The sequence below is a fragment of the Aotus nancymaae genome, unplaced genomic scaffold, assembly GCF_030222135.1.
Source record: "Aotus nancymaae isolate 86718 unplaced genomic scaffold, 86718_ANA_hifiasm-v0.15.2.pri h1tg000018l, whole genome shotgun sequence".
NCBI classification, from domain to species: Eukaryota; Metazoa; Chordata; class Mammalia; order Primates; family Aotidae; genus Aotus; species Aotus nancymaae.
This window is the reverse complement of record NW_026988430.1, coordinates 8,676,374-8,700,805: the sequence shown is the minus strand read 5'-3', so window position 1 is coordinate 8,700,805 and position 24,432 is coordinate 8,676,374. Positions and strand designations below refer to the sequence as shown.

At 37.8% G+C, this 24,432-nt stretch overlaps 1 pseudogene; it reads right to left on the bottom strand.

The window, feature by feature from the left end:
- Window positions 1–3,752: 3,752 nt before the first annotated feature.
- The window catches only part of LOC110569117 (amyloid protein-binding protein 2-like), a 44,669-nt pseudogene continuing 23,989 nt past the window's right edge, over window positions 3,753–24,432 (bottom strand).

Sequence of the window (24,432 nt, the reverse complement as noted above, 5' to 3'; positions counted from 1 at the left end):
GGATCTGCCCTTCTTCTCAAACAGTAGTACGGTCCTCAAAGAAAAAATTCAATCTGGAAGGTACGTCTGCCCGGCCTCCTTTTCCAAAGGCCTTGAATGTCTAATGAAAAAACTACTAATGTCAGATCCCAGGGAGCGGCCCACAGTACAGGAACTTCTGAGGGACCCGTGGGTCAACAACGGCCAGCAGTTGCCTCTGACAACTCATGAAGAGCAAATCCTGGAACACCCAAACCCTGAAACAATCCAGCTCTTGGTGGCCATGGGATTCAGGGCTAAGAAAGTCTCCAAGGCAATTAAAAACAACTTATATAATTATCCCATGGCCACCTACCTTATTGTTGATAGAATAAGAAAGCGAGCCACTAACAGACTACAGTCCCTTGCTCCTGGGGATCCCACCTGTTCTCCATCCACTCAAGTTTCCAGTTCACCTGCCGGCCCGCAAGTTTCCAGTTCACCTGCCGGTCTGAAGAGGAAGGCAGAGACTTTTAATCTAGACCCCCAGCATGCCCCCATGGCCTCCCCGACCATCAAGAGCTCCATCAGCAATTGTGGAGATTTAGAAACCTTAGCTCAACAAGCCCTCCAGCATGACTCCGTGGCCTCCTCTATTGAGAGCTCCATCGGCAGTGGTGGGGATTTAGAAACCTTGGCTGAGCAAGCCCTCCAGCGTGACCGCGTGGCCTCCTCCATCTGGTACTCCATCAGCAGCGGTGGGGATTTACAAACCTTGGCTGTGCAAGCCCTCCAGCGTGACCGCGTGGCCTCCTCCATCGGGAGCTCCATCGGCAGTGGTGGGGATTTAGAAACCTTGGCTGAGCAAGCCCTCCAGCATGACCGCGTGGCCTCCTCCATCGGGAGCTCCAACGGCAGTGGTGGGGATTTAGAAACCTTGGCTGAGCAAGCCCTCCAGCGTGACCGTGTGGCCTCCTCCATCTAGTACTCCATCGGCAGTGATGGGGATTTAGAAACCCTGTCTCACCAAGGCCTCCAGCGTGACCGCGTGGCTTCCTCCATCGGGAGCTCCATTGGCAGTGGTGGAGATTTACAAACCTTGGCTGAGCAAGCCCTCCAGCGTGACCTTGTGGCCGCAGCCTCCATCAAGTGCTCCAAGGGCAGTGAAGATTTAGAAACTTTGGCTCAACAAGCCCTCCAGCATGACCTCATGGCCGCCTCTTCCACCCAGAGCACCACCCAGAGAACCCTGGCTCAACAGTCATCACAGGAAGCTAGCATCCTCCAAGCTAGGCAGCCCGAGGCTGTGTTGGCCCAGCCAACAAGAAGCCGGGGCTGCCGCAGAGCTGCCAGAAGATGCATTTCAATACTAATGAGATGCTTCTGCCTGTGCCCACCCAAGAGAAGAAGCCGCTCAACATAGTTGGGCGGCTGATAAAATCAGGTAGGTGGGGCGGTGAAAATCAGGTAGGTGGGGCCACCTGTCGATCTGAACAAGTTGACCCCACTGAAGTAGCCAGTAGATGGATGGTGACCCGGGGCCAGAGGGTGGCAGAGGGAGGGAATGGGGGGTGTCGGTCAAAGGACCAAAGTCTAGACAGGAGGAAGAGGTTTTGGCTCTTGTGCACAGCAGGGTAACCAGAGTCAATAAGAACGTATTGCATTTTGCAAAACGGGTGCACGTCAAATGTCACTGCGTTTAGATTGGAGAGGACGAAGGCCCTGAGGTCCAGGAACATTGAAACCTGACAGTGGATGCCAAGGGCTGCAGGGAGGAGTCAGGTGAGACGCCCTAGAGGAAGTTAATTTTACACCTATCCTGCCCTAGGGGAAGTTAATTTTGGCTCTTGTGCACAGCAGGGTAACCAGAGTCAATAAGAACGTATTGCATTTTGCAAAACGGGTGCATGTCAAATGTCGCTGCGTTTAGATTGGAGAGGACGAAGGCCCTGAGGTCCAGGAACATTGAAACATGACAGTGGATGCCAATGGCTGCAGGGAAGAGTCGGGTGAGACGCCCATGTTGGAGCAATGTCGGAGCCTGCAGCACTTCTCTGCTGCCCTATTTTATCTTTGTTAATAAAGATGGTTCCTCATAAATGACCATTTCTTCCTTCTTGCAAATCTTGTAGTAGCGTTGGAAAGGTGGCAGGTGGGCTGCAGACACTCTGCTGCTTTGTGCCCTCCCTGCACAAGACCGGGGCTAAGAGAAGGGCAAGGTGTGAGGCAAAGGAAAAGGCAGATTGACTAGCAGCTGCCTTAGTTGAAAGAAAAGCTGGGATAATGAAAGGATGTGGAGGAGGACGTGGAAGAGGGCAAGAAAAAAATAGAGCTAAACCAGAGTCTAAAACCTGGCCCAGACTGGAGAGAGATCAATGTGCAGTGTGGAAAAAGAAAGGACATTGAAAGTATGCATGCCCCAAAAGAACGGTCTATAAAGATCATGGGGTTTATCCCCATGCAATACCTAGTGGTGGGATATTATCCAAACTGGTGGGTCACTGTCTTACACTACTACTATTGGGGCTATAGGAATATCAGGTAAAAACAAACAAAAACAAACCCTTTTGCCAGTCAAAATATGTCACTGGAAGGCAAGAGGTGCAGCACAAGTTCTTATATCTTCCGAGCTGCCCTGTTCCTTTGTTGGGGAGGAATCTGCTCCAAAAACTACAAGTACAAATTTCTTTTAAGCCTAAAGATAACATGACTTTAGATTTTAAGTAACCAAAGGCTATGGTATTAGCCTTCACGGTACCACAAGCTGAGTGGCAATTATTTGCTAGGGATACGAAGGGACCTATAAAGCAAACTTGGGGACAATGAAGGAAGTTATAGTGTCAGAATTAATTAGTAAATTCCCAGAGGTATGGGATGAAAACAATCCACCTGAGCTAGCCATGAATCATGCTCCAGTGGTAGTAGAACTAACAGTGGGAGTCAGCCCAGTCCGGCTACACCAGTATCCCATACCACAGGAGGCTGTTTTAGGCATAGCAAAGCATCCAGAGTGGCTAATAAACATGGCATTTTGGAGCTATGCCAGTCATCCTGGAACGTCCCACCCTTATCAAAGAAACGGCTGCCTAGTAATAAATTGTACCATACCTGTGATAATTATAGGCCAGGGCGGAACCTACGAGCTGTAAACCAAGCAACAGTAACTATTCACCCAGTAGTTCCAAACCCATACACTCTGCTCTCCCTAATTCCCTCCAATGCAGTATTGTTGACTGTTTTAAACTAAAAGAATGTTTTCTTCCGCTTTCGCCCCCATGCCAGTCAGTCGATCCATCTTCGCCCTTCAATGGGAAAATCTCCAGTATACTAGGACCAAGCTTCCCCAAAGGTTCAAAAACTCCCCCACAATTTTCAGTGAGGCCCCAGCATCAGCCCTTAATGCTTACACCCCACCAGATAAAAACTGTGTCCTTTGGCAGTATGAAAATGACCTTCTCCTAGCAGCGTGCACTATCGAAAATTGCCATGAAGGAACCCAAAACATCCACCTTCTGTGGAAGGCAAGGTATAAAGTATATAAAAAGGAGAAAAAAAAAAGCCCAGATTTCCTGCAAAGGAGTCACATACTTGGGGTTTGTCATAAGCCACAGACAGACAGCGTGTGTTAGGCAGTGCATGCAAGGAAGCTGTCTGTAGAATTCTCACCCCAACCTCCCAGCAACAAGTCACAGGGTTCTTAGGGGCAACAGGGTTCTGCCATATTTAAATCCCAAATTTCTCACTAATGGCAAAATAATTATATAAATCCACAAAGGGGGGGAAAAGAAAACCCTTTATCTGGGGGCCTGAGCAACAAAAAGCATTTAATACAATCATGAAGGCTCTAGTTGAGGCACCTGCTTTAGGACTGCCAGACATAACTAAACCCGTTCTCCTGTATGTTCATGAGCAGAAGGGAATGGTCATCAGAGTTTTAACCCAATCTTGGAATCATGGCATCACCCAATAGCCTGCCTATCAAAGCAACTGGACTTGGCGGCTCAGGACGGCCATCCTGTTTCAAGGCTCTTGCTGCTACAAGTGCTGATAAATTAACTCTGGGAAAGCAGTTAACTGTATGGGTACCACACTCTGTTTTAACACTAATGGAGCAAAGAATGCACCATTGGTTGTCAAATTCTAGAATGACCCAATATCAGGGCTTTTATGTAAAAACTCCACATAACCTTAGAAACTATAAACACTCTAAACCCTGCCTCCCTCCTCCCACTGGAAACAGAAGCTCCCTTATATAACTGTATAGAGACAGTAGATAAAGTATTCTCAAGTAGAAGGGACCTTACAGATCGGCCCCTCCAAAATCCAGATGTCAAGTACTTTACAGCTGGTAGCAGCTTTGTAACAGAAGAAGTCAGACGGGCAGGATATGCAGTTTTAACTCTAAATTCAGTGGTAGACGCCCAAAGCCTGCCAACAGGAACCCCAGCCCCCGGAACAGAGCTAATAGCTTTAACGCAGGCATTGCTGTTAGCAAATGTAAAAGAGTCAACATATATACTAATTTAAAGTATGCCTGTGCTATGCTACATGTACATGGGAGCATATACAAGAAAAAAGGACTCCTAACTGCCCAAGAAACAAGTGTAGGGTATCCAGAAAAAATCCCACAACTTTTAGATGCAGTATGGGATCCTAAGAAAATAGCTGTTATATATTGCCAAGGCCATCAAAAAGGTGGGACCCTAGAGGCAAGAGGAAACAGGAAAGCAAATGCAGAAGCTAGGCATGCAGCAATGAATACTCTACTTTCCAGCACGGTAGGTAGGAAGGCAGCTACTGCCATGCCTCTCCTCCCAGAACCTTTGCCTAAAGAGAAGCCAAATTACTCCCCAAATGAGAGGATCTGGTTTGCTCAGGAAAACGGAGCTTATACAAAAAAAAGGCTGGTGGAGGTTCTCAAACAGAAAATTAGTTTTTCCTGAAGTAATAGCCCTCAGGTTTGTAAAACAGTTCCACCAAGAAACTCACATGGGAAAACAGCACTAGAAACACTAGTGGGGTGCCACTTCTATGTGCCACTGCTCACTGTCATCTCCCGAGCTGTCTGTAAACAATGCTTAACCTACAGTATTTGTCAATACTGTAGAAAATACCACCTAGTTAAATTAAACATCCTAGTAATTTAAATATATATTCTATATACCTAACACCATAAAATTTTGAAGGCAAAGAAGTCCTGCTGTATTTAAATCTCAGAACATGAAAGTCACCTAGAAGGCCTGAATTTCTGAAGACAGAGTTTGACTTAAAATGCAATGGTTTAATAATAATAATCATTCCTATGTCTTGATTCTCAAGACATAGGGAATGTTTTTCTCTATGTCCTTCTTCAAAAGTGAACCTTAAAATCAAGTATGCCTTGTCTAGAGCAATGGCATAATACATTATTTACTGAGAATGAGTAAGAAAGGCCTAAAATAATTATCATCAGCCATCCTTGTTATTACGAAGGCAGTTTTAGTGACATTTGCTAAATCAACAACAAAGACAATCCATTACATGGGTAAATACAAAATGGAAAACTACTTCCAAATATGAGCTTGCAACCCAACAATTCCTTTCCTGAATGATTCTCTTTAATTCCCAAAGCATTAACGTCTATGTCTTCTAGGTAATACTTAATAAAATAATGATGCAGCCTATATTGGTGGGTGGGGTTGGTGTCAAAGAGTCATTTTTAGAGGGTGATTTATACACCACAAACAAATACAAGTCAGCAAGTCAATATAGGTTGAAAGAAGAAAGGGTAACCATTAACATACCTGATAAATTGCAACAGACTGACAGATATTATCTACATTGAATAAGTAGAACCCATAATCCAGCAGTGTATCAGAATATTTTGGATGTTTGGCTCCAAAATGATCCCTATAGAAAGAAATAAAATTATTAGGATATAAAGTATACAGACAATTTAAAAGGATATTTTTAACAATAATCACCCACTGTGCCAAATACACTGCATGTTTAATTAACTGTTCTGCCTTCTTAAATTCACGTTTTACTACACAAGCCTAAAGATAAAGGGAAAAACTCTCAAACCGTTCATTAGTGTGCTAAAATAAGTAGAGTTTATATATTCTGGCTATAATAGTTAAAGAAAAAAACCCTCCAAACACAAATACGAAGGTTCTATTTATAATTTCTTTCCTTCCAAGTACTTAAAAATTCTATTACAAACAGATTTGTATATAAGCTGGGAAAATTATAAAGTTTAAAATTTTAACAGTCATTCTCGGTACAAATCTGTCATAACAAAGTTACCTAACAAAGCTGGTATACTCCCATCATTCCCTATTATTAAAATAAAACGATGGGGGCAGAATTTACCACAGTATTTTCTAAGGTCCTTATATCCTAGTCCTGGAGTGGCTTTCAACAACCTTTTGTCATTTTCTTTTTCTTTTTTTTTTTTTTTTTTTTTTTTTTTTTTTTTTTTTTTTGAGACGGAGTTTCGCTCTTGTTACCCAGCTGAAGTGCAATGGCGCGATCTCGGCTCACTGCAACCTCTGCCTCCTGTGTTCAGGCAATTCTCCTGCCTCAGCCTCCTGAGGAGCTGGGATTACAGGCACGCGCCACCACGCCCAGCTAATTTTTTGTATTTTTAGTAGAGACGGGGTTTCACCATGTTGACCAGGATGGTCTCGATCTCTTGACCTCGTGATCCACCCGCCTCCGCCTCCCAAAGTGCTGGGATTACAGGCGTGAGCCACCGCGCCCGGCCCTTGTCATTTTCATTTAATAATTTTTAAATGCATAGAATTTCAAGTTTTCCTATTATTTCTTTTCTTAAGAGATAATTTTATGCTGCCAGGCTGGACCTGAACTCCTGGTTACAGTCATGTGCCATTGTGCACAGCTCCCAATTATTTCTTAAAATATTTTGAACCATGAGTATAGCTAGTCATTCTTTAAAACTCTAAATACAATTTGCATATAGAAATATATCTTGCATAAATATTATGCTGTCCTGATATTAAATGAATATTCAATTACTTCAATTAATTAAAAAGAGTATTCCTGTTCTAGCTCTGATAACTTGAATATTTATGCTGTTTACTTACTTTAAAAATGACTGACTTAATAAATTTCACAGAAATCTTGGACTATCCCAGATCCATAATTTTGGAATCTTCTAGTTAAATTTCCATAAGTAAAATCAATCAAAATGAAATATTAAAATCTGAGAAACTTCTGGGTAGAAGAGTGTATCTGAAAAGTGCATTAACGCTTTAGGGCCTCACTGCACCAAAGTAGTAGTTTTAAAATACTACTAAATGTCCTCAAAGAGTTAATGCAGTCCAAGTGTGGTGGCTCACAACTGTAATCCTAGCACTTTTGGAGGCTTGGGTGGGAGAATCACTTGAGACCAGCCTGGCAACACAGTGAGATCCTGTCTCTATTTAAAATAAAATAAAAATTTAAAAGATTTAATGCATTTATTTACAGAATAAGAAAAACAGAGAAAAATCAAGTAAGGATTGCCTAGCAGGTCAATCTCTTTGTCATAGGATTGCAGTCTTACAGCAAGCTGCCTTGTGTGAGACTGCAATCCTATGACAAAGAGATTTAACACCAGGCTCTCCTTTAGCAGAAAAGTGACCAAAGTTCACAGTATTTTGGCATAAGGAATTCAGGCTGCTATAAATATTTAAGAAAAACAAAAACAAACTCAAGCCAGAATAGCACCCAAATACTACTTTGATCGGTACTTTAGTATGCTAAAACAATTATCAAAATGTATTCTTTCACTGGTTTTCTTAAAGAAAAATTAGCTAAAAATCTATGTGTGATAGTTTTAGTTAGAAACCAGATTTCTAAAAATGAGCACAGAAGCTTATAAAACAGACCTATGTGTATGGAGTGTACAAATAACTAAAATGTTAAATAATAGGTTAATTAAAAGAAACTTGAAGCCTGATAAATCCTATAATTCATTGAATAATTTTAACATTATGTTTACCTTAGAAGCTTGTCTTAAAACATCCACCACAACTTTCACTGGTAAGCCTGCTGTAATTTCTTTCATTGCCTCAATGCACCATTTGTATGCCTAAAAAAATCATTATTTATAGAAGAGACACAACTGTGGTAAATCAAATCGACAATATTTAACAAAATGACTGCAGAATTTTTCTACAAGCTTTTAAGTACTTAAACAAGAATACACACAAAATTTACAGTTAAATTTTTCTGAGGCTAAACTTTCTTCAAAGTATAAACCTGTTATATTATTTTTACTCTTAATATCTATAGCTTGTCTGAATCAGACCTTGTAGATACTTGACATATTTTCAGGAAATCAGAGGCATGTTCTCTCTTGACCAGAAGCCTTTGCACATACTGTTCCCTCTGCCTTAAAATACCTTCCCCCTTCCTCCAACCCCTTAAAACTCATCTGTCTTGCAGGTTTCAGCCCTAGATAAGTTTTTCTATACTTTCCATCCTCCTACTATATATAACATTTATTATTTTATATCTGAATTGTCTGTTTAGTTGAGTGCTTACTTTGTCCCAGCTAATGTCCAAAGTATTTTATGTGCATTAACACATTTACCTGACACAACAGTCCTGTAAGATACGTACTATTATGGGAAACTGAGGTATAGAGAGGTTAAGTGGCAGGCAATGTGCTAGTATCTAAGTATGAAGTGGGAAACAAAACAACAAATGTCCTTCCTCTCCTGGTGCTTAGTGGAAGAAATCAAAAAGGCAAAATAAATTATCTTAGGCTGGGTGTGGTGGCGCATACCTGTAATCCCAGCACTTTGAGAGACTGAAGTGGGAGGACTGCTTCAGCTCAGGAGTTAGAAACCAGGCTGGGTTACCACACAGTGAGACTTTGTCTCTATCAAAAATTTAAAAAAATTAGCTGGGTGTAGTGATGTGCACCTGTAGTTCCAGCTACTTGGTGGGGCCAAGGTGGAGGCTGTGGTGAGCCATGATCATGCCACTGCACTCCAGCCTTGATGGAGTAAGATGCTGTCTCAAACAAACAAACAAACAAACAAACAAAAAAAGACAAGTGTGGCCATATGATTTCTTTCGACAATTAAAATATGAGAAGTGAAATGTGGCTTTTCTGGAAGAAAAGTCCAAGAGCCAGCAGTACTTCTCCATGAAGTTTCTGTCCCTGTGCCCAGGCTGGTAATGTTCTAGATAGGTACGTTCCACATAGACCCAAAAACAATACTGGGTATTGATCGAAGTACAGATATAATGTCAAGAACAGTCATAGCCATCTGAAGACAGGGATATATTATGAGCTAGAAAGAAACTTTCATTGTTCCAAGCTATTCTGGGGTTGATATGACCTCTGCATAGCCTAGCCTATCCTGACTAACACAAGAACATGGTGCTAATTCATCAAACTATGTCCTAAAGATTTGTGTACTTTTCTGTAAATAACAGTGAAAAGCTTATTTATCATCACTAAAAAATTAAACTGTCAAAAATTATCCAAGACTTCTACATTCCTCATGAATGTGCTGAGAGTTGCAAATACATGAATAAGGCATAAACCCCTAAATCCAAATGCAGAAAGAAAATAACTGTCAGGTTGGGCATGGTGGTTCAAGCCTGTAATCCCAGAACTTTAGGAAACTGAGGAAGGTGGATCACTTGAGCCCAGGAGTTTGAGTTCAGCACAGGCAACATGGTGAAAACCTGTCTCTACCAAAGAAAAGTAGACAGAAAAAGTAGGCAGGTGTGGTGATGTGTGCCTGTAGTCTCAGCTACTTGGGAGGCTGAGGTGGGAGAATCACCTGAGTCCTGGAGCAGAGATTGTGGTGAGCTGAGATTGTGCCACTACACTCCAGCCTGGGAGTCAAAGCAAGACCCTGTCTCAAAAACTACAAGAAGACGCCCATCCAAACAATTTAGGCAGATACTTTTGGTTAAATTAAAAGAAAAACAACAAAAGAAAGGGCTCTAAATTATACATTTATATATTTCAAATTCATCTCACAAATACTCCTTTTGTCTGATTTTACTTTTCTTTAATTTGAGACAGAGCCTCACTTGGTCACCCAAGCTTAAGTACAGTGGTATAAACAGGGTTCACTACAGCCTCAACCTACTGGGCTCAAGGGATCCTCCTGCCTCAGCCTCCCATGTAGGATGACCATCACAGGCATGTGCTACATACCTGGCTAATTTTTTGTAGAGGCAGGGTCTCACTTGCCCAGGCTGGTCCCAAACTCCTGGGATTACAGGTATGAGCCACGGTGCCCGGCTTGTCTGATTTAAATTTTCCATTACAAATGTGTACTGCCTTAAACCTAATATGTAAAAATGAGATCTGTAAGAAAAATAAGAGAAGACTATTTGATTTACCCTCTGTTTTTATAAGTACTTATTGGTCACAATGAAATGTACCCTAAAACACTTACCTCATCATAGTGACTTTTTGCAAACAGGAGTGCACACAGTTCTCCATAGAGTGCAGCTTAATTTGCTTGCTGGTCATGTGTTGATAGTTTATCCATATATGTCTGAGCTAATTTAAATGTTTCTTCACCCAGATGATATTTGCAGTTTCCATTTCACACATGAAGCAATCTATAAAACACAAATACCATTGCTCTGTTTTTGATATTTCCAGCTTGGTGGACCTCTTACCAATCACCTAAATGACTTAAGGTAATTAAATGTAATTACAAGGCAGCATCTGAAAATAAGTGTGTGACCCAAATTGGAGTTGACCTCATGCCCAAAAAAGAAGTACATGCTCTTTCCTGAAAGCTTCTTATAATTAATCTCATCACTGCTGACTCCTTATCTTCTCTAAATATATGATATATTTTGTGTACTCAGCATGTGCTGCATCTAAAAAAATGACATTTACTCTTTTTGTTCCAAGTCCACAAGTAATAAAGCCTCAGTATAAGAAACCTGGAAAATAATGAAGAAAATAAAATAAACATAAAATACCTTCTATTCTTATTCTTAATTTTAGTATAGTCTGTGCAACACTTGATCGGGTTACTACTTATTTCATGATGCTTCATAAATGTTCATTTTTGTTTCCTTCCAATAAAACAAATTTACTCAAAATAGCAATAGTGTCAACTATTTATTTTAAAATCTTTATCCTCTATAGTGGAAATACAGAGTTCTTTACACAAAGTAACTGGAAACCATACTGACTATTTAATGATATGACAAAATAATACAATACTTTAGAGATCACACTGGTATTGACAGCAATAGACTGTATATCTATACAGACTGTACAAAGATAGGCAAATAGTGTTAGGACTGGACAAATTATTTATTTATTATTAATTATTTATATATTATATAAATATTATATATTATATTTATTAATATATATTTATATATTATATATTATATTATACTATATAACATATTACATTATATATAATATATATTTTATATAATTATATTATTTATATATTATATAATTATATAAAATATAATATATATTATATATAATATAATGTTATAACATAATGTAATATATATACATAAATATATTAATAAATATATATTATATAATATATATGCAAAAAATATATAATATATATTATATATTATATAAATTTAAATATTTTATAAATATTTTATAAATGTATAAATTTAAATATATTAAATAAATATATATTATATAAATATATATTATGTTTATATAATATATAATAAATAATTATATAATTATTAAATTTAATGAATAAATTATTAATTAAATTAAATGGTTATCATAAATTTATTTATTAAATATAAATTTATTAAATTATTTATTTATTTATTAAATGCTAGCTAGAACATTATGTTCATGTATCAAGCCAATACAATTTTCTGAAAATGCTCAGTCTGAGAAGGAACAAAGGTATAAAAGCTATTTAAAAGAAAACCAAGTATCGAGAGGTTAGGAAGTATTCTTCAGGAGCATCAAATCAACAGATATATGAAATTTATTTTTTCCATCTATACCATAAATATTAACAGATTAATAACCCATAATGAGAAAAATTCAGACAATCTTTTAATCTTGTATAGTCAGAGAAACAGATTAACTTTAAAAGAACCAGGACTAATCAATAAAGTGATGAATACTATACAACGGCAGTGTGTATCCTCCTAATACATACCATACAGTTATCTGCAAAATCTATTACTGTAAGAGGCTTACGTTCTAGTGGTGAGAAGGGTATTAGCATAAGCAGACAAATATACAAATAAGTGAGATTTTCATTTAAGGATAAATGCTACAAAGATGATAAAAAGTAAGGTAATATGATCAAAAGATTCTTAAAGGAGGTGTTTAGGGGAGATAGGGAAGAATTCTCCTGAGGTGATAACATTTAAGTTGATACCTAAATGATGACACTGGAGCCAGTCACGTAAAAATCTAGTGGGGAAGCATGTTCCAAAACAGAAGAAATAGCCCCTGAGAAAGGATGGGGGGGAAATCCTGGGCACAGTCAAAGGAACAGAAAGAAGGCCAATTCATCTAGACTATAGTGAATAAAGGGTTATGTAAAGAGAAATGAGAAGGGGGAGATAAGCAAGATTTTATAGCACCTCGCCGGACGAGGAAAGGAGTTTCAGTTGCAACAGTAAGGGAGGTGATTTGACTTAATGCTCTAGAACACTATCAAATTTCCTGAGATGTCAGAAAAGTTCTATGCTGTCTTGCTCAATTTGGTAACCACTAGCCACAGTGGCTGAGTATTAGAAATGTGCCTAGTGTGACCCAGGCACATTTTACTTTTAATTAATTTAAGTTTAATTAATTTAAACTTAATCACATATGGTTAATGGCTGCCATATGGGACAATGCAACGCTATCAAGAACGCTCTGGCCACAGTGTGGAGAACGGATTATAGCAAAGCCAAGAATGGAAGCAAAGCAACTAAGGCAGAAGATATTGTAATAGTCTAGAAAAAAAAGTCCTTGAGAAAAAAAGGATTAGTATTTGAAACACAGATTTGACGGCCAAATGGTTGAAAAAGAAAAAAATGAGAAAACCATAGGTTGAAAATTTAGAGAATGAAAAGAACAGTGCTTAACTTCTCATTTCCACAATACTAAGAATTTCCTTCCTGTAAGACCTTCACTGTAGTAAGTATTCTCATGAAATAACAATCTGTGGATATTATTTAGTAATTGGCACATGATGAGGTAACAAAATAAACACTATGCCAGAAAGGCACAGTTTGATATTTTCTCCAGGCCCTGCTGGATGTCTATTTAAACAAAAGGGCAAATTAAACATATGGAGACTCCTCAGGTCTGGATGTTCATCTGGGCTGACACTAAGCAGTATACTGAATCCAAGGAATTTTTGGTCCAACTTATTATGGTCTAATTTTATACCAACATTCTGCCTAAGGAAAAGGCAGCCTCTCAAAATGTGGCACTACCATGTAAGCACAGTATTTTACTTTCTTAGTAACATAAAATCATGTCTACCTGATCAACACCTATTGTCAAGGGCAACTACTATTTGATTGAACTATTCATTGTTTGAAATGAAAAATATACAAATGTAGATGTCATTAGTTTACTACTATATTTACCATTAAGACTGAATATGACTAGTTAAGAGCCTCATCAGCCAGACATGCTAAAAGTAAAATACACTGAAAATGAACCTAAAGGAAAAGAATTTCTCTTCTTTTTTTAAGTGTCTTTTTCTAGAACCAGTTTAAATTTTTGGAAATAAATGAGAGAGCTTGAAAGGAGTGAGCTGCATAATGAAAATAAAGACTAGTATGGGTTTTTAAATATTTTTTATTATGGTGAAATATATATAAAACTTTGCCATATGAGCCATTTTTAAGTATACAATTCAGTGGCATTAATTATATTAACTATGTCAAGCACCCATCAATACTATCCACTTCCAAAACTACTTCATCACCCCAAAGGGAAATTCTATAAGCAATAAGCAATAGCTTCCCCTTTTGCCTTACCCCTAAGTCCCTGGTAACCTTTAATCTGCTTTCTGTCTCTATAAATGTGCCTATTTTAGATATTTCATGTAAGTGGAACTATACAGTATTTGTCCTTTTATGTCTAACTTATTTCACTTAGGATAAAATTTTCAAGGTTCATCCATGTTGTAGCATGTATCAAAAGTGAGGGAATCACTGTATGTATATGTATGTAAATACCAAATTTTGTGTATCTATTATCTGTTGATGGATACTTGGATTGTTTCCATCTTTTGACTTGTGAAAAATTCTGCTATAAACACTAGCACACAAATAACTTTTGATTCCATGCTTCCAATGCTTTTAGGCATATACCACGGAGTGAAATTGCTGGGTCATACGGTAATTCTATGTTTAGCTTTTTGACAAACTGCCAAACTGTACTCCACAGCAGCTGCACCATTTTACACCCCCAGCAACAGTGCACAAAGTTTCCAATTTCTTTTTTTTTCAAATGCTCTCTCAGCACAATCACTCGATTTCAATCCTTGCCAACACTTACTTTCTGTTGTTTTTAGTTTTTTAATTGCACCCACCTTGGTAGGAATAAAGTGGTACCTCATTATGTTTGATTTGTATTTCCCTAATGCCAAATGACACTCAGCATCTTTTCACGTGCTTACTGGCCATTTATATATTCCTTGGGAAAATGTCTATTCAAGTCCTTTGCCAATTTTTTATTTTATTTTATTATTTTTTGAGACAGAGACTCACTCTGTCACTCAGGCTGGAATGCAGTGGTGTGGATCAAATTCACTACAGCCATGATCTCCTAGGCTTAAGGGATCCCCTCACCTTGGCCTCCTAAGTAGCTGAGACTACAGGCCTGCATTACCACACCTGGCTGATCTTTTAAAAAATGTTTAATAGAGAAAAGGTCTTGCCATGTAGCTCAGGCTGGTCTCAAACTCCTGGGCTCAAGAAATCCTTCTGCCTCAGCTTCCCAAAGTGCTGGGATTACAGGTGTGACCCACCATGTCCAGCCTGCTCTTTATTTTATTAATTATTTTTTTACTTATAGTTTTGCTTTTGTTGCCCAGGCTGGAATGCAGTGGCACGATTGGCTCACTGCAACCTCTGCCTCCTAGGTTCAAGTGATTCTCCTGCCTCAACCTTTGGAGTAGCTGGGATTACAGGCACCCGCCACCATGCCTAGCTAATTTTCGTATTTTTAGTACAGACGGGGTTTCACCATGTTGGCCAGGCTGGATTTTATTTTTTTTGAGATGAAGTCTTGCTCTGTCGCCCAGGCTGGAATGCAGTGGCACAATTTCAGTTCACTGGAACTCCTGCCTCCTGGGTTCAAGTGATTCCCCTCCTCAGCCTCCCGAGTAGCTGGGATTACAGGTGTGCACCACCATACTTGGGTGTGTGTGTGTGTGTGTGTGTGTGTGTGTTTTAGTAGAGACAGAGTTTTACCATGTTGGCCAGACTGGTCTTGAACTCCTGACCTCATCTGATTTGTCTGCCTCAAACTCCCAAAGTGCTGGAATTACAGGTGTGAACCACCACACACAGCTTCATTTTTTAAATTGTTTGTAGTTCTTGATATATTCTGAATACTAGAACCTTATCTGACATATGATTTGCAACTATTTTCTCCCATTCCATAGGTTGTCTTTTTACTTTCTTGACGTTTTGTGATGTACAGAAGTTTTTTATTTTGATTAAGTCCAACAAATCAATAGTTTTACTTCTTCCTTTCCAATACTGATGCTTTTTGTTTTTCTTGTCTAATTTCTTCTGCTAAAGCTTCTAGTACAATGTTGAATACCACTAGTGAAAGCAGGCATCTATATCTTGTTCCTGATCCTATGGGGGAAGCTTCTAGTCTTTCACTATAGACTTATGATGTTAAATGTAGGTTTTTCATAAATACTTTTTATCATATTGAGGAAGTTCCTTTCTATTCCTAGCTTTCTAGGAATTCTTTTTTTTTCTTTTTTATCATGAAAAGGTGTTAGATTTTGCCAAGTGTCTTTTCTGTGTCAACCAAGATGACTGGGTTTTTCTTTTTTTCCCTTTATCCTATTAACATGGTATATCACATTGATGTTCTTATACTGAACCACCCTTGCATTCCTGGGATAAATCTCACTTGGTCATAGCGTAAAATCCTTTTAATATTCTATTAGATTTGATTTGCTAGCATTTTGTTGAGGATTTTTACATCCATATTTGTAAGAGACACTGGTCTGACATTGTCTTTTCTTTGATGTCGTTTTTTGGTCTTTGGTATTAGGGTAATGTTGGTCTTTTAACATGAGTTGGGGCTCGGTGCAGTGGTTCACACCTGTAATCCTAGCACTTTGGGAGGCCAAGGTGGGCAGATCACCTGAGGTCAGGAGTTTGAGACTAGCCTGGCCAACATGGGGAAACCCCGTCTCTACTAAAAATGCAAAAATTAGCCAGGCCTGGTGGGGGCGCCTATAATCCCAGCTACTTAAACCTGGGAGGTGGAGGTTGCAGTGAGGTGAAATTGTGCCACTGCACTCCAACCTGGGCGAAAGGGTGAGACTCTTGTCTCAAAAATAAAATAAACAAAGGCCTATAGGGTGAGTCTCAAAAATAAAATAAACAATGGTGCGGTGGCTCATGCCTATAATCCCAGCACTGTGGGAGGCCGAGGTGGGTGGATCACAAGCTCAAGAGATCGAGACCATCCTGGTCAACAAGGTGAAACCCCGTCTCTACTAAAAAAAATACAAAAATTATCTGGGCATGGTGGCGCGTGCCTGTAGTCCCAGCTACTCGGGAGGCTGAGGCAGGAGAACTGCTTGAACCCGGGAGGCGGAGGTTGCGGTGAGCCGAGATCACGCCATTGCACTCCAGCCTGGGTAACAAGAGCGAAACTCTGCCTCAAAATAAATAAATAAATAAAATATAAATAAATAAATAAAATAAAATGAAAATGAAAATAAAAATAAAAATAAAAATAAAATAAAATGAGTTAAGAAGTGTTTCTTTCTCTGCAATTTCCTGGAAGAGTTTAAGAACTAGTGCTAATTCTTTAAATGTTTGATAGAATTCACTAGTAAAGTCTTCTGGTCCTGGACTTTGTTGGAAGATTCTTGATTATGGATTTAATTTCTTTACTTGTTATAGGTCTTGTAAGAGTTTCTATTTCTTCTTGGGGCATTTAGGTAATTTGTACATTTCTAGGAGATTTGTCAATTTTATCTATATTACCTAATTAGTTGGTGTTCAACTGTTCATAGGAGTATCCTTAAATCCTCTTATTTGTGGAAGATTGGTAGTAATGTTCCAAGTCCCATTTCTGATTTTAGTTATTTAAGTCTTCTTTTTTTTCTTTATTAGTCTAGTATGGTTTTAATTTCAAGTCAGGGAGGACATCACTATGTGAGTGTTTCTTCTGCTAGAGAATGTAGAATCTGTACCTGATACCTCAAACCATGGCAGTAATCTTACAAGCAGTGGAGAGCTAGCCAAAGAAAAGATGGGTACACACAGAATTAGCAGACAGATGGCACGAACCTAGTTCATTAATAACCTCTATATATTCAGAATTAACCTACCCTGGAGGCACCTAACATTGTACTGATTATCTTTTTATCAAAGTTTTTGTATTTTTAAGGTGCACTGCTTATCAACGTTGGTGGCTCCAATCTTATTTGGTACACATAAGTTTATGATCTTTTTGTGAATTATACATTCTATTATCAATATCCCTTTCCTATCAACTTAACAATTTTAATCCTGAATTCTTCCTTATTGTCAGTATTATTGTTTTGGGGTGTTAGTGTTTACTGTTGGTATTATTGTTTTTCTTTTACGATATAGCACTAGCTTTTATTTTTTAACCCTCTTGGCAACTGCCATCTTTAGGTAGGAGAATTCAGCCCATTTACATGTATTATGATGATAATTATATTTGGTCTAACCTTTTCATCTTATTTAACATTTGTCATAATCAGTTATTTCCTCTATTGTCTTTGCTTATGATCTAGCTTGGTCAAGTTTCCAATTATTCTCACTCATATGCGTACCACCTAGTATGGAAGTTTTATCACATTTTTCCATTACACGAGGCATTTAAATACCCAGCTCTAGCAATGATAATGTTTGAACATTAAATAATGATGCCCTTTCCTACTCTACCCACAAAGATGAGAACTTTATAACACTTTTACTTTTCCATGCTCCCAAATGTTTATTTTACTTTATTTTTTTTTAGAGATGGGGTTTCTCCATGTTGGTCAGGCTGGTCTCAAACTCCTGACCTTGTGATCCACTCACCTTGGCCTCCAAAAGTGCTGGGACTACAGGTGTGAGCTACTGTGCCCAGCTCCAAATGTACATTTTTAAAATAGGCTATATGTCTATTAAAAAATAACCTGAATGTAAGGTGAACCTCCATTTTCCATCTAACAATATTTTTACCAACTCATATATATCAAGTTTCAGGGATATATGTGATAACATTAAAACACCTATAATTTATATTTAAGGCCAGGTGTGGTGATTATGCCTATAATCCCAGTACTTTGGGAGGCCAAGGCAGGAGGATCACTTGAGCCCAGGAGTTTGAGACCGGCCTGGGCAACATCCTGAGGTCTTGTTTCTATTAAAAACAGAAAGAACAAAAATTTATAACATTCAAATCTTTCCTTATACATACATATTTAAAATCTAAATTAAATTTTCAAAAATCACTTTTCCTCTTCACAATTTGCTTTATCCAAATTATTCACATGTACCTTAAACATTTAGCTTCACCATCACCATAGTTATTTCTTCAGTCATCTGACATTTTTTATCTTTTAAATAAATAAATCCTTCTTTGGAATGACAGTTTTTTAGAGTAAAACATTTTCACTTGTTTGAAAACCAGTACTTCTGAACCTCTGATGTCACTGGAAATTTAATCCAAAGCTACCAGTAACCATTTGCAAAGCATTAGGACTGAAGGGCTTTTCAATTTCTCCTATGGCAAGTAGTCATCCACAATCTCCACAATTGAACTACTCACTCCATCACTTTTCAAAGTAATCTTTAAAAAGCCAGTTAATAAAATTATCCAACTCTTAAAACTATAAGGTCATGACCTCCAGAATAATTCTAAATCTGTTAAATACCATTACTTTTTTTTCTTTTTTTGAGACCATTTCGTTCTTGTCACCCAGGCTGGAGTGCAATGGTGTGATCTTGGCTCACTGCAACCTCTGCCTGCCAGATTCAAGCAATTCTCCTGCCTCAGCCTCGTGAAGTAGCTGGGATTACAGGCACCCACCACCATGCCCAGCTAATTTGTTTGTATTTTTAGTAAAGATGGGGTTTCACCATGTTGGCCAGGCTGGTCTTGAACTCCTTACCTCAGGTGATCCATCCACCTTGGCCTCCCAAAGTGCTGGGATTAACAGGCATGAGCCACTGTGCCCAGCTAGTCTCCCTATTCTTAAGAAAGATTTGAAAAAGGAATTCCAAGGGGAGGTGACAAGAGCTTAGATGTTAGTGCTAATGCTATTTTTTTGTATTTTTAGTAGAGATGGGGTTTTGCCACGTTGGCCAGGCTGGTCTTGAACTCCTGAACTCAAACGATCTGCCCACCTTGGCCTCCCAAAGTGCTGGGATTACTGGTGAGAGCCACCGCGCTTGGCCTCATTAGTTCTTTAGAAAGAAAATTTTGCTAGGTGGTCTCTATAAGCTTCCTGGTATTAACACTAACTGAAGCTTCAGGTTAACATTTCTTTCCTAAATACTACTTTGTTGTTTAAAATACAGGTTGACTATCCTTATTTGAAATGTTTGGGACCAATCATGTTTCAAATTTCAAATTTTTGGATTAGGAACACTAAACCCGTAATAGATTTGACATGGTAACTAAAAATTTTTGTTTTTTGTAATTTCTAAAATTTCTTTTTCATCTCTGGTTTGAAAAAAAATCCTTATTTAAGGCCTATTACAAATTCTCAATTTGTTCTTCATTCTCTTCCTACTCCATTTGCATGTGAGACATATATTACAATATTCATTATTTACCACTGTTTCTATATCATCTTCCCCTACCTTAGAATTTGTTATTATTAATATAAGAATTTTTTTAAAAAAATTTTCTAAATTTTACTTTAAAATAAAATAAAGACAGTCTCATTATATTACCCAAGCTGGGCTCAAGCAGTCCTCCTGTCATGACCCCCTCCAAGTTCTGGGATTACAGGCATGAGGTACCATGCCTGGCCGGAACTTCTATTTGGTTAGAGAGGTTCTTTGATTATTTCCCTCAGATAAGGTAAATGGAGGTATACTGGGTCTTTATATATTTGAAAATTATTTATTTTGCTCTTAAAACTGGTGAGGTACAGTATTTTCTCTCAGTAACTGAGATACTGCTACTTACTTCTAGCTTCTAATTTCTATTTATATTTGGATTTCAGGAAATTCAACTGCCCAGGGTTCTCTTTCAATCCACATTCAAGTCTTTACACACACACACACACACACACACACACACACACACACACCCCTACTCCACCATCCAGTAGTTCAAGAAGTTCTTATCATTTTCAAAAAAACTACTAACATAATATATGTAAATGGTTTAAAAACATAATAAATAGTAGAAAAGCATTTAAAATAAAATGTAAAGTTTGTTCTGCCCAACTCTGACAAGCCCAAAGGCAATCTCTGTTCTCTTATCTGGAGGTTCTAGAGAATTCTTGACCTCAGACAAACCATGCTCACATGGATTGATTAACTCCATAGAAAAAAACTGAAAAGGGGGTTGGGGGTGTGATTTTAAGTTTGTCATCTCCCAATAACAGACCAATTCAGTAACTGTGGTTATTTCTGAGCAGCAGCGTTATAGGCAACAATTTTCTTCCTTATTACTTTTTGTAATTTCCGGATGTGTTTGGCCACAGACATGTATAAGCAAGAAAAACAAAGCTATTAAATAGAAAATGAATAAATGGAAATAGGCAGGGTCCTCAAAGAATACAAAGGACTGAAAAATGGTATCAGGTTTAACTACTTTCTATTAAGAAAGGCTAGGAAGGTTCTCTGACCTTTGTTCTATAATGTTCTGATGCTAGCCCCAGATTAGAAATTGGTTTTGTGAAATTAAACTGAAAAACATACTTTTATTCTTGCATCAGGCTCAAAGCCCCTGGCATTGCCCAAAGGATTTGATTAGTATCTGTTCTGCAAAACACTTCTTTTCCAATTCAATTAAACACATGGTCAATTAATACCGCAAGTTTCTCTATGCCTTAAAAAAAAGCTAGTCATAAAATTTTAATCTTTTCAAACAATACTTAGATGAAAAAAATTACTTATTATATAAATTATATTAAATATCCCAAATTTCTCTCTGCCTTAAAAAAATAAGCGAAGTCATAAAATTTTAATCTTTTCAAACAATACTAAGTAGATAAAAAAATTAATTATATATAAATTATATTAAATACACCTGTAATGACCAATAATTTGGCAAGGTTAGTTGAGATGGAGTTTTGCTCTTGTTGCCCAGGCTGGAGTACAATGGTGCAACCTCCGCCTCCTGGGTTCACGCAATTCTTCTGCCTCAGCCTCCTGAGTAGCTACAGGCAGGCGCCACCACGCCCAGCTAATTTTGTATATTTAGTTGAGATGGGGTTTCTCCATGTTGGTCAGGCTGGTCTCAAACTCCCAACCTCAGGTGATCTGCCTGCCTCGGTCTCCCAAAGTGCTGGGATTATAGGCATAAGCCACCATGCCCAGCAGCAAGGTTAGTTAAATAGAGGCAAATTTTATTTTGAAATTTCAAATTCATAAAGACAAAATATCCTGGTATACAGGCAGTGAGCTGGCATTATAAATGGCTTTGTTCCTTGGTCCAGACAATATTCTAGTTTCACATGTGCTTGCTGAAAGGACAGCCAGTTCTGAATTGTTAATTACTTTTTATTTATTTAAAAATTTTTTGTGGTCTCCAATTCCTAAGCTCAAGCAATCCTCAAATCTTGGCCTCCCAAAGTGCTGGGATTATAGGTGTCAGCCACTGCACCCAGCCAGTTATCAGAAATCATCCAATATTCCTCATGTTTTCTTCCTTAATATAGATCCATAAATTCATTCATGCACAATTAAAAATGTTTTGCTTCTCAGACTATATTACACAGATTAGAAGTTATGTTGAATGTGTTCCAGTTTCCAGTTTAAAAGACAGGTAATCAAAGAGATAGGGTTAAACTTCTGGGAAAGCATATTTTTTTCTGATTTAAAAAAGAAGACTCAGCTGGCATGCACTTTTTGCCCTCCCCTCTTCTCACTGCCTATTAACACTTGCTACAACCATAATGATGTGAGCTACTTGCTAAAGATGACAAACTAGGAAGGAGAGAAGGAGACTGATTTGTCTTGTGAGAAAACTAAATCTTTTGGTAAGGCTAAAGCCAAATTTATACAGGAGCCTTAAAATCAGAAGAAACACAGGTAATTGGATGAACTAAATCTGAATATGTGAATAAAAAAACTAAAGCATATACAAAAAAGAAAGTGCTTTATCTTTTGGTCAAGACTGCTACAGTGAATAATCTATGATAAAATCATACAAAATGCCTTTTCTGTTCTCAATTAACCAGTTTATATAGATAGAAATATATAACTAACCTCCCAAATCCCATATGGGATAATCTAGTTAAATATAGAATAGGCAGAAGAGGGGGGAAAAATGAGAGATTATTTTTATGAGTACTATAAATTATAGGGCTAAATACCAGTCCTTTGATAGTTTCTGCACACAAATATTCCTATAATTTATCATACACTTCTAAATTAGATGTGGGAAATTATCATAACCTTCTAAAATATTATTTATAATTAAGATTGCATATTTCAAAATTAACTTCATGATTTGAATGTCTATGTGACATAGATAAACGTTGTATAAAAAAGGAAAATGACAGCCTCAAAAGACTGAAATTCAACTGGAAAAAAAAAAAGAGACAGTTTTACTCAATTTTAGCTTAAATCAACAGTAATCTGGCTGGGTGTGATGGCTCATGCCTGTAATCCCAGCACTTTGGGAGGCCCAGGCAGGAGGACTGTTTGAGCCCAGGAGTTGGAGACCAGCCTGGACAACATAGCAAAACCCCATCTCTAATAAAAATAAAGTAAAAAATATATTTTAAAAACCCCAAAACAAAAATACAATAGTTTTATAAAAGACTATTCCAGCTTTGAAGAGATTCAGATTTAATTAACTCATCTAAAAATACCTAGAAATATGTACCTTAATTCCATAAAAATAGAAGATTGTATATTCAATAAATTGACTGGACTTTAATTAACTTAGGATAAAGAATTTCTGCTGTTTAATTTTTTGACTTTATTTTTATTTTCTTTTAGTTTTATATAAAAAATTCTTTTTAAGAAATGCCAAATCAAATTGGGAGACAAAGAGAAAATCTGTATGAAAATAGCTAAAGGTAAATGTAACATGTGCAGACAAAAATAAGGACAATAAAGCAGAGTTACTTTTAGATTTGCTTGACTTTAAGAATATCTGTAAAAAAGTAATAAATATAAATGTATCTTCAAAGAAAAGTTTTTCATAAGCAAAGCACTAATCTTGTTATGCACAATTATGGAAATATAAACAAAGCAGGGGTACAAAAGTAACACCCAAGAAAAAGTACATTTCTGTACATTTCTGGAGTTTCCTAGCATTCAGTGTCTACCATAGTTCCTAGTACTAATAACTATTCAATAAATACTTCTTGAATGAATAAACAAGCGCTATGACAAAGCAAAAAGATATATAGAAACACATTCTGGGCCAGGTGCGTGGCTCAAGCCTGTAATCCCTGCACTTTGGGAGGCCAAGGCAGGTGGATCACCTGAGATCAGGAGTTTGAGCCAGTCTGACCAACATGGTGAAACCCCATCTCTACTAAAAATACAAAAAATTAGCCGGGCATGGTGATGCATGCCGGTAATCCCAGCTACTCAGGAGGTGGATACAAGAGAGTAACTTGAACCCAGGAGGTGGAGGTTGCAGTGAGCCAAGATCGCGCCACTGCACTCCAGCCTGGGTGACAGAGCCAGATGCCATTTCAAAAAAAAAGAAACACATTCTGGTTCATAATACACAAATCTAACCTAAGTTGCCTATAGCAGATTAACTATTTTAGAGATGAGAGAGAGGAGGCCAGACTAGTAAAGCTATGACATATAAGTATCATCTCAGAGAGTTACCCAAATGTTGGCATATACTTAGAAGAGTTAAAACTGTAAAAGCTACTAAATACCATGATAGCACATAATTACAGGATATGTTCCAACTTACCTCACACAACATTCTACCGCACAAAACCAATGAAGCATCTCATCATGTAGAGTACACAACTGAAGGCAGGACAGAAAAACTTTCTCAGCATCACTGTACCAGCCTGCATCTGAAAGAAAGCCACCTAAAAAACAAGAAACATCATTCGATAAATAGCCTGAAAGCTGAAATGACATGCTGACAGTGAATATTGCCTAAATTAA